This window comes from Eulemur rufifrons, chromosome 30 (genome assembly GCF_041146395.1).
Source record: "Eulemur rufifrons isolate Redbay chromosome 30, OSU_ERuf_1, whole genome shotgun sequence".
Classification (NCBI taxonomy): Eukaryota; Metazoa; Chordata; class Mammalia; order Primates; family Lemuridae; genus Eulemur; species Eulemur rufifrons.
In genome coordinates, this window is record NC_091012.1 from 104,466,653 (window position 1) to 104,478,674 (window position 12,022).

Consider the following 12,022-nt stretch of genomic DNA (forward strand, 5'->3'; position numbering starts at 1 on the left):
CTGGGACTCGAAGGGGCTCTCTAGCTGGTGGGAGGCCGGGCTTAGCATCCGGGTCTTCTTGCCCCTGATTCTCAGTTTCCAAGTTCTGGGCGCGGGTGGGAGCTCTAGTCGAACTTCAGACTTGTTTTATGATGCAGGTCGTGAGGGAAAAGAAATTCCTGCTGACACAGGAAGCCCCTGAAATTCTTATTCCTAATTCCTCTTCTCTCCTCTTCACCCCTCCCTCCGCCCCCACATCGCCTGGCCAATGTCACCCTCTCAGGAATCTTCCCCCACAACCTGCCCGACCCTCTCCTGAACTTTCTCTTAAGACTTCCACGTATTGCTCTAAAGTTGCGCAAGTACTTAGTAAAATAATTGTGTATCATTTCCCTATTAGAACTCCCTATTAGGACTGTGAATTTCTTGAGACCAAATGACATGTCTTTTTTTTTTTTTTTTTTTTTTTTTGAGACAAGGTCTCTCTCTGTCACCGGAGCTAGAGTGCAATGGTCATCATAGCTCACTGTAACCTCAAACTCATGGGCTCAAGCGATCCTCTTGCCTTAGCATCCCGGGTAGCTGGGAGTGTAGGCACTTGCCACCATGCCCAGATAATTTTTTTATGTTTTGTAGAGATGGGATCTCACTCTTGCTCAGGCTAGTCTTGAACTGCTGGTCCTGCCTCCCAACTCGCACCTTGGCCTCCGAAAGTGCTAGGATTATAGGCAAAAGGCATGTCTTAAAGTGCATGTGTCTTTGAATTCTCTAGGCCTGGCCCAAGTTCATACTGGGAGCTCAATAAAACATCTGTCAAATGAATGCATGAGTGCTAGCGAAGGAAACATTTATAAACTTTCTCTTATCCCTTCCCAAAGAAAGTGGCTAAAATGTGTGTGTGGGGAGAGGCTATGTGGATTTATGGTAAAGGGGTTCTCCTCATGGAGTTCATAGCCTAGTTGAGGACATAAGCATTGCCATATAAACAATAGGCCAATGGTATAGGGTTTGCCAGAAGATATTAAAAAATACATACCTCAAATATTAACACATGTTATACTAGGGCCGAATTTTACTACAATACATATGCACTGCTTATATAATAAAAAAGGTAAGATGGTTTCTCTGACAGACAGTATTTCGACATCTTAGGACATCAAATTAGGATCAGTTCAGTTTCAAATTTGATTATCTTTTTACTTTCCCAAACTTATTCACATCTACTGTGTATCCTAAATGAGCCTCTGACTTAACTTGAACATTAAGAGTGTTCCCCTTTTCACTTCCTGTCCTTTATTGCACAATCAGGAAGAAAAGTACTTAAGTATTAGAAATTACTGCAAATTTAAGTTCCAGATCTTAGGCAATAGGGTCTTTTACCCAGTGCATACTTATTCCTTTTCAGAGTGAGTTGAAAGTTTTATGTGAGGATGTTTTTGGATAAGACCCTCATTACATATTTTATATTCATGGAATATTAAAACTGTGACTACCACGTAGTGCAGCAGAAGAAGCAGAGATCCAGAAAGGTGAAGGGACTAATCTGTGGTTACAATGAACGTGGTTGAACAGAGATTAGAACAGCCCGGAGCCTGTGTTGCCCAGTGCCTCCTCCTGCCTTAAATTTGTTTCTTTCTAATTCATCTGAAGTAAAGAAGTATCTCCTTCGGCCTTCTGATGCCTATGGGAGCTCTGTTCCATAGTGATGCTGTTCTTAATTAACAAACAACATACCCAAACGAGTTTTAGAGCAACAATCTCTAAACTCTCATTGTTTTGAAGTATTTATTAATGAGAAACTCGAACCTACAACAAAGCCCATAACCAATAGTGATCTTTTCAAGGACCCTTAAACAAAAGTGAAGATAGAGTCCCCTTTCTATTAATTCCTATCCCACCATCACCCCTGACCAAAAATAAAATTCAAAAAGGAAAATTAAATTAAATTAAAAAAACTGAGGACTAAAAAGCCAATGAACAGAGCTAGTGCTAGCACTCTCTCATCCTCTTTATTTCTCACTTTTTTGTCTTTTCTCCCTCTCTCTCTCTTTTTCTCCTCCCCTCATGAATTCTCATCACTACTTCTTTTCTGCAAACCAGCTCTCTACTTACTCATCAACATAAATGTGGCTGACAACAGCTATCCCACTATGATTCCTAATGGCCTTTCTGTCCAAGTACATGCTAAAGCCTCTTTATATCTTAGTTCAGACTCTCAAGGGAGATAATTGGGTACATTTCTGACCAGTCAATAATAGATTGGCTATAGATTGTTGTGCATCCCTGGTCTAATTTCTGCAGCTTCAGGGATCAGTTCCATGTTACAAACATGGGTGGGGAACGGGTCTTGAAAAGGGAACATGTACTAGCAGCTTTAACTCTGCAGAGTCCAGGCAGAGGTTGATTGCTCCTTCTGCCTGCACTCCTCCTGTTATTTATACTCTTGTGACTTCTTTTCTGTTGAAGGCTGCCCTTCATATTCAGCTTGATGTATATATTCATGTATATTAAAATATTGGGTTGTGGGTTTACACCTGGCACAAGCTCCAGAGATGGTTCTGGGTCCCCTGTGTCTTGACAACAGAAGTAATATATTAATAGTTATTTCTCAGAAGACAGTCCTGAAGCAGTATATTTCTACAGCATGAATAAGCCAATTATCCCAGCAACAATGGCTGGAAAATTCCTTATGAGTTGACCTGACATATCCTTGCTCACTCTGCACTCACCTAAGGAAACACTTCACATCAAGTGAAGGAGGAAGGAAGGGGAGTGTTTCAGTTATCTATTGCTAAGTAACAAACCACTTGAAACTTAATGGCTTATAACAACAATTATTTATTTTACTCATGAATCTGCATTTTAGGCAAGGCTCAGCAGGGATAACTCAATTCTGTTTCACCGTATGTCTGGAACCTCAGCTGGGATGTCTCAAATGGCTGGGGGAATGCCCAGGAATCATTCTACATGAAAGCTCTGAGCCTCTTATGTGGTCTCTCCAGCAAGGTAGCTTTAGGGTAGTCAGACTCTATATATCATGCTCAGGGCTCCAAGAGTGAGGGTTCCAAGAGACCAAAGTGGAAGCTACAAGACCTCTAATGGTATAGCCTCAGAAGCTACCCAGGATCACCTCCACTGGATTCTATTGGTGACCAAAGGCTGAACTTGACTCGCTAAGGGAGGAGACTAAACAAGGGAAATGAATACAGGAAGGCATAGATCTTTGAGGTATCATCTCAGTGGCTGGCTTCCACAGCAGGAGTCAATTCTGTTAATATTTTCTATGTTCTGAAGGAGAGGATTGGAAGGTTTTAAAAAAGTATACAGGCAGATAACTTTTTTTCTCTTCATAAGTTTTTGGGCCAATATTTCTTCTCACACTTTAACCTTTATATTGTTTTTACCAATTTTCTTTCTTTCTTTCTTTTTTTTTTTTTTTGTAATGAGACAGGATCTTGCTCTTGCTCAGGCTGGTCTTGAACTCCTGAGCTCAAGCTATCCTCCCACATCAGCCTCCCAGAGTGCTAGGATTACAGGCATGGGCCACCACGCCTGCCCAAATTTTCTTTCACCATCTTATTGACCAGTTCCAATTATTTTTAAAAGCATCAAAAATTGTATGTAATCAGGTTATATAAAGTGTATTTTTTAAAACATAGGATAGCTTGTTCACTGTTGTTGGTAAAAGCCTTAATTTAGGCCAAGTAAAAATTATTCATCCATCAATGACTTGACTTCCTAGTTGGCTTTCTGAGTATGTGAGTATAACCTTTATTGGATCCTGTATTTTCCCTCTTCATTCTATTACTAACTGGTGAATTTATCCCCTCATGTATGTGTTGACTCACCACCATAGACCATGTTATCATACTGGGCTGTCTGACAACACTATCATTCATTCTTATAAAAAAATTCACGAATACCCCTGTGTGGTAGGCACTATGCTAGGTGATAAGATGAAAATGAATCAAATTTTCAGTTTAGTGGAAAAGAAGGGCCAAAAAATAAATGATTACAGTACAATGTTATAGTAAAGACATAACAGAATTGGAGGTTAGTACAAAAGAGGAACAACAGGGGAAACAGACCTCTAACTCAGGCAGGAGTGGGGAGGATAGGAGAGTCAAGAAAGGCTTCTCAGAAGTGAATGGTTTTAGTAGCGTAAAATAAAAATATTTCTGGTAGCTTTTTACATCAAAGTAGTTCCAACTGAAACTAGTTTAAAAAGATAGTTTCTGGATGAAAAAAAATCTTTTTTTCTAGTGGAATTTCCATTTTCTAAACATTCATTTTAATACTTTTCAGGAAAGGGATAAACTCTGATAACACTTAAACCACAGAGCTAATCAGAGTATGTTAGAAAATCTGTTTTTATCCTTAGGACTTTATTAATAAAAGAGAGGTACTTCCTGTTTCACCCAAGCTAAATGAGACATTTACTTAGCTTCCTCTTTCTATGTATATCAAAATAAGCTCTCAGTTTGACATCTAGAAGATCCCAATCCCAACTCACATAATTGCTACTCATTAACATTTATATAGTTTAAAAAAATAATTCCAAAATAGTAAAAAAAATATTTGAGCAAGATAACTGATACCACAAGATAAAAGTGTTAGTAAAAGGATATGTAATAATATTTCCTGAATCTTACAAAAGAAAATGGTTAATATCATATAGATGGCCAACACCTAAGCAGGCCTGGCAGTCCCTGAGACTTATAAGAGTAGCCCAGGCTGGGCTCAAACTCCTGGCCTCAAGTGATCCTCCCGCCTCAGCTTCCCAAAGCACTAAAATTACAGGGGTGAACCATTGCACCCAGCCCCATTGCCTCCTAGTTGATAAAAAAAATTTTGCTTGAAAAGGGGTACTACCAAGGTATAATTTTCAAAATATTAAAAATATAATTCTCATACATATTGACAGAGAGCCAGTGTCAAATATTGACTTAATTCATTAATGAGGAAGCTAAAACAGTGACGAAGCTGGTTCAAAGAGGATATGAGAAGTGGGGCTTTATATAGTCAGCGAAGAAAAAGGAATGGTGAAATAAGATTGCTACCATGGATACAAAACTGGTTAATGTCCTAAAGGGCAATAAAACCATAAGCTTTGGGATCATCTTTTCTACTGGATGGAAAGTTATACTTTTCCAGTTTTCTATAACTTTACAGACTTATACAATATCTAGGTCCTAATCAATAGTGAATTATATGTCATACACGATATATTCCCTTAGAGAAGCGGTCCCCAACCTTTTTGACACCAGGGACTGGTTTCGTGGAAGTCAGTTTTTCCACAGACGGGGGCCAGGGGGTGTTGCCCACTCAGCTTCACCTCAGATTGTCAGGCATTGGATTCTCATGGGGAGAGTGCAACCTGGATCCCTCACATGTGCAGTTTGCGGTGGGGTTTGTGATCCTAAGAGGGTCTGATGCCAAGGCTGATCTGACAGCCCGGGGTGGTGGGGGAATGGGGGTGGTGGGGAGCCGGGGTTTGGGGGGTGGTGTGAGCAATGGGGAGTGTGGGCTTCGATGGCTTGCCCACTGCTGGCCTCCTGCTGTGCGGCCCAGTTCCTCGCAGGCTCCAGAGCAGTGCTGGTCCAGCCTGGGAGTTGGGGACCGCAGCCTTAGAGAGTCTGCTAAACCTTAGTCGGGCTTGTTGAACAGTGCTCCAGAACAGCATTAAAAGATTATGCAATCATCTTGCTTATTTCCGTTTTGTATAATTTTTCTTAACATTACCCCAGAGCAATGTGATTGCTACTATTTTCCAGTTATCTACAGCTAAATCACAAGACTTGAAGTTTGACATAAGTGTGTCCCTCAAGAATCTGGAGACTGAAGCCATGTTGGTTCTCTTCTGTGGGTTTCAGAGTCACAAAAAATGTGCTCTTTCATGATTCATTTTTTAAATCTCTTGGTCTAAGAGTGTACTGCCAAGTTAGTCAAACCAAGCCATGACTCTGGGTGACAGAACTAGTGGGAAAATCTTAGACTTTGTTGTGGGTTAAATTGTGTCCCCTCAAAATGCATATGTTGAAGTTCTGACCCTCAGAATGTGACCTTATTTGGAGATAGGGTCTTTACAGAGGTAATCAAGTTAAAGTGAGGTCATTAGAGTAGGCCCTAATCCAATATAACTAATGTCTTTATAAAAAGGGGAAATTTAGACACAGAGATAGTCATAGAAAGAAGATGACGTGAAGAGACAGAGAAGACAGTCACCTACAAGCCAAGGAGAGAGGCCTGGAACAGATCCTTCCCTCATGGTCCTCAGAAGGAACCAACACTGCCGACATCTTGATCTTGGACTTCTAGTCTCCAGAACTGCAAGACAATAAATTTCTATTGTTTAAGCCCCCCCAGATGTTTGATCACAATTTAATGGCAATTTACAACTTAACACGTAACTTATGTAATATAAAGAAAAACATACCAAGAAGGAAATTATGGTTTTTGTTTTTGTTTTTATTTTTGTTTTTGCAAAATGAACCTAAACTTTTCCATGTTATGGTCATTGTTCCGACTTCCTCTCCTTCCAGTTTCTCTTGAACACACTGCAGTCAGGCTTTTGAACTGTGGCAGCCCTAGAAAACTAATCCAGACTATATGTGGGGATTTCCTTTCTGCAATCATGTGGAATGATGATTTAGTTTTGTTTAGGCTTATGATCAGAATTCAACATCTTCCTGTGGGAGAGGTTTAGTACACAGTTATCAAAGAGTAACTATGGAACTTTTAGACTAGCTTTCTGGGCTTAAAGAGTTTCCCAAAGGACAAGAAACATAGTGTAGCACTGGCTTTTAGCTCTGAAGAAACAGGGTTGGAAAAAACAACGGCCAATAAGGATTGTACTTCAACCTTTGAAGTCCTGTTTCACTCCATTTATAATGAAAAATGTTTCAGTTAGCACATTAGCCACACTAATCTGCATGTGCCATCCCCTTCAAGATAAGCCCTAACATCCTCAATGTACTCAACAGTACACTAAGACCCAGCAATGTTACTGATAACATCAGAGGCCTTTGTGAGGCCAATGAGTATGATATGGTAATCTTGGTGTGGCTATATGCACCTGCCCCATGGGGCCACACTATGGTGCAAAGGCACAGAAGTATCGGATCCACCACATTTTTTTTTTCAGAGACAGGATCTCACTCTGTCATCCAGGTTGGAGTACAGTGGGGAGATCATAGTTTACCATAATCTCCAACTTCTGAGCTTAAGTGATCCTCCCAAGTAACTGGGACTACAGGTGTGCACTACCACGTCTGGCTAATTTTTCTTCTGTAGAAATGGCACCTTGTTATGTTGCCTGGGCTGGTCTCAAACTCCTGGCTCAAGTAATCCTCCCACCTTGGCTTCCCAAAGTGTTGGTATTACAGGCATGAGCCATTGTGTCTGGCTAGATCCACCACGTTTAAAATCTCCCTGGCAATAGAATAATTGCTGTAGATGCAAGTTTTTCATTGATCTTCTTGTATATAGTGAAGAAAAGTTTTCTCAAAACTCCATAAGTTGAGAAAAAATCTAGACAGAATCCCAAGACTCCTTACCTGCACAATATAGAGGAGTGGCTCCACCGTGGTGCTCTGGTAACCTAGCATGTATCCACATAGGACACAAGGTGAATCTAAACCTTGGCAGAATGCCTTGTGATCCTTCTGGAACACGAGAGCATAGTAGGCTTGTGAGGAGCTGCTACAAGGCCATTTCCCACTCACCCCACTATCTGAAGCCTGAAAGAAACTAGCCTGGAAGGCTGTCATAAGACAGTTTCTTGTAGCCTCCTGGATTTTGATGAGGTAAGAGGCTTTCTGCCCCGCCCACTTAGGACATACCTGCTGGTCATAAAACCACTTTGCTGTAGTCTAGAAGGGGCTTCTCAGCAACAGTGTCCGGTCATTTGTGTTGTAGTCATTTGGCCCCTTTGTTTTAATGTTGCCCTGCTCAAGCGCCATGGGAAGCTGGCACCTTTGGCTACCCTTCTTTTCACTGTCTTTGTAAGTAATGAATTGCCTGAATCTAAAAAGGGCTTGTTAATTCTTTGACAGTAGACTCTGTCAGGCCTTGTCTTGTCTTGTGCTTGACACACATTTTGCCTGCTATCCAGGTAGGTACAAAGGCTAAGTTCTTGGGGGAAGAGAGAATGTGGAGAAGTTTACCTGGGGCAAATCAGAACATGTTCTCCAACTTCCAGAACCAGAGCACCTTATTTTCTTCCCCCAAACCTACCTCCACTTACAACCTTTAATGTTTTTATACTGGTGGCATTTGATTAAAATGAGCAGCATATAAATGGGAAAAGGATATGAACAAAAATTCACAATCATGGAAATGCAAAGAGCCATTAAATATTTAAAATATTTTAATCTTACTAGTAATGAAAATATGAAGACTAAAACAACATTGAATAAAGTGCTGGGTACTACCTTTCAGGAAAGCAAATTGGCGATATGTATAAAGAGCTTTAAAAATGTCTATTCCCTTTTATAAAGTATTTTAAAATTTGTTATTGTTAGTTGACAAATCATAATTGTATATATTTATGGGGTACATATGATGTTATGATAGACGTATACAAAGTGGAATGATTAAATCAAGAAAATTAACATATCCATCACCTCAGATACTTACCATTTTTGTGGTGAGAACATTTGAAATTTACTCTCTAGCAATATTGAAATATACAGTATATTATTAATAACTGTAGTCACCATGCTGTGCAATAGCTCTCAAAAAATGTATTCCTCCTAACTGAAGCTTGATACCTTTCGACTAACATCTCCCCATTTCCCCCACCCCACAGCCTCTGGTAACCACCATTCTACTCTCTGCTTCTATGTATGAGTTTGATTGTTTTAGATTCTGCATATAAGTGAGATCATGCAGTATTTGTCTTTCTGTGCCTGGTTTATTTCACTTAGCATGTCCTCCAGGTTTATCCATGTTGTTGCAAATGGCAGGATTTCCTCCTTTTTATGACTAAATAATATTCCATTGTGTATGTATTTCACATTTTCTTTATCCATTCATCTGTGATGGACACTTAGGCTGATTCCATATCTTGGCTATAGTGAATAATGCTGTAATGAACATGGGAATGCAGCTATCTCTTCAACATACTAGTTTCAAATCCTTTGGATATGTACCCAAAAGTGAGATTGCTAGATCATATGGTAGTTCTATAGATAATTTTTTGAGGAACTACCATGTTTTATTCCATAATGGCTGAAGTAATTTACATTTCCCCAACAGCATACAAAGGTTCCCTTTCCTCCCCATCCTTACCAACACTTGTTATCTTTTCTCTCTCTCTCTCTGTCTCTCTTTCTATAAGAGTAATGTCTTCTTGATAATAGCCATTCTGACATACATGAGGTGGTATCTCACTGTGGTTTTAATTTGCATTTCCCTGATGATTAGTGATGCTGAACATTTCTTTATATATCTGTTGGCCATTTGTATGTCTTCTTTTGAGAAATGTCTGTTCAATCCTTTGCCTAATTTTTAACTGGGCTGTTTTCTTGCTATTGAGTTGTTTGAGTTCCTTATATATTTTGGATATTAAACCCCTTATTAGAGGTGTGGTTTGCAAATATTTTCTCCCAATCTATAGGTTTTGCCTTCACTCTGTTGACTGTTTCCTTTGCTGCACAGAGGCTTTTTAGTTGGTTGCAATCCCATTTGTCTATTTTTACTTTTAAAAAAATTTGTGCTTTGGGGGTTAAATCCAAAAAAAATCATTGCCCTGACCAATGTGGTGTAGCTTTCCCCTATGTTTTCTTCTAGTAGTTTAACAGTTTCAGGTCTTATGTTTAAGTCCTCCATTCAGCTACCGCCTCTTCAAGGATCCTGAGTTTTACTCAGGTTAAAGGGTATCAGTCCTGTGTGCAAAAATCTAGGCAGAAATAATAACAATTTTGAAACCAGGTATAGAAATAATAAGAATGACTACTATTTATTGAACTCTTAATATGCCAAACACAATTACAAGTTATAAAATCATTTAGTCCTTCTAAAGGCTCTATGAAAAGGGACTTTTATTATCCTTGTTTTTCCGATGAGGAAATTGAAGCACATAGAATAACTTGCCCAAGGTTACATAGTAAGTGGCTAAGCTGGGCTCTGAAACCTGGCACGATGGCTCTGAGCTTGATCTTAACCACTACATAGGCTGCCTCCAGCAAGAACTGGAAAGTGGGGTCAGGTACCTACTGTTCTTGTTTCCAAAGCCCCCCAGAGTGGCTTTTGAAGCCTGGTCCTGGCCAATCACATGGACATTTGTCCTCTCAGTAAGTAAGCTCATGTTCAGATGGGTCCCTGTACATATCTAGGTGATGCCCCTCCCACAGGCTCAAAGATTATGACTCTGTGGTTCACATTCACAGACTGAGCAACTCCTCTCCACTGGAACACTACAACAGGATGGTTTTGTCCTGCGAGGCCTCAGCCTCACCAACCCTTGCCCCATAGTGGTGGGCCAAGGTCTCATTCCAATATCTCCTTTCTTCCTAGTGATTTCCTTCTTGGGATCATTGGTGTCCTTTCCTGCCAGCAAATCTTAATTGGAGATACCCAGATCCAGAGCAACAAAGTTCTCTAACCATTCATCTCAGGGAGCCAAAGCTGAACTGGATCCACACACCAAGGAATATTAAGAGGGTTCTAACTTTGACAAGCCACAAAAAAAGGTCCCTCACATCCTTGCGTCAGAATAATGGGCAGCTGCTGTGACTTTCACAACATTGCCGTAACGTTGGGAGGCTGCTAGTGTCAAGTCAAGAAGAGGATGGCAGGAAACTTCTGACATCCTCGTATATAAAATAGACAACTCTTACAAGGTGTTATGGACTGAATTGTGTCCCGCTCCCCACCTCCTCCAATTCATATGTAAATGTCCTAACTCCTACTACCTCAGAATGTGACTGTTATTTGGAGACAGGGAATTTAAAAAGGTAATTAGGGTAAAATGAGATCATATGGGTGGGCCCAGATCCAATCTGACTTGTGTCCTTATAAGAAGCGCTTAAGATATAGACGTGTGCACACAAAGGAAAAACCATCTGAGGACACAGTGAGAAGGCAGCCTTCTGCAAGCCAAGGAAGGAAGCCTCAGAAGCATTCAAACCTGCCAGCACCTTGATCTTGGACTTCCCAGCCTACAGAATGATGAGAAAATAAATTTCTGTTGTTTAATCCATCCAGTCTGTGGTATGCTGTTATGGTAGTTCTAGCAAACTAGTGCATAAGGGAAAAGAGTGGATAACGATACTACAAGTACAAGCCAATAGCGTGCATTCCTGAGGGGCAGTGTGTGTAGGAGTAAGGAGAGGGCCCTAGAGCTGAGCAGTCCATGCCTGGGTTGCCCCCAAAGCCTCCTTTCCCCCAGCTTTCTACCTTAGTGTCCAGGGCCTCAGAAGTAGGAGGAGGCAATGGGAGGCCTGTGACAACTGCCTCAACTTGAGTTACCTCCCCGATGACTTTCTTTCACAGTAGTTTGATGGGGTGTGTGTGTGTGTGTGTGTGTGTGTGTGTATACTGATGGTACTGTCTTACTCCATCTCTGCCTTTCCAAGTTTAGACAATCCAAAACTTCTAGTGTATATTGATCAATCAGTTATTTCTATTTCATGCCATTGCAGCATTCTCCAGTAGATATAAAATGGAGAACTTTGGCTTACTTGATTTTCTAAGCTGAGGTCTGAAAATGCTATTTTTTTTTTGAGACAGACTCTTGCACTGTCACCCCGGGTAGAGTGCAATGGCTTCATAATAGCTCACTGCAACCTCAAACTCCTGGGCTCAAGGGATCCTCCTGCCTCAGCCTCCCTAGTAGCTGGGACTACAGGCATGCACCACCATGTCCTGCTAATTTTTTTATTTTTTGTAGAGACGGGGTCTTTTTCTTGCTCAGGCTGGTCTTGAACTCCTAACTTCAAGTGATCCTCCCACCTCAGCCTCCCAGGGTACTAGGATTATAGGCATGAGCCACCATGCCCAGCCTGAAAATGCTATTGAACTTTTGAATTTTGGTAGATTT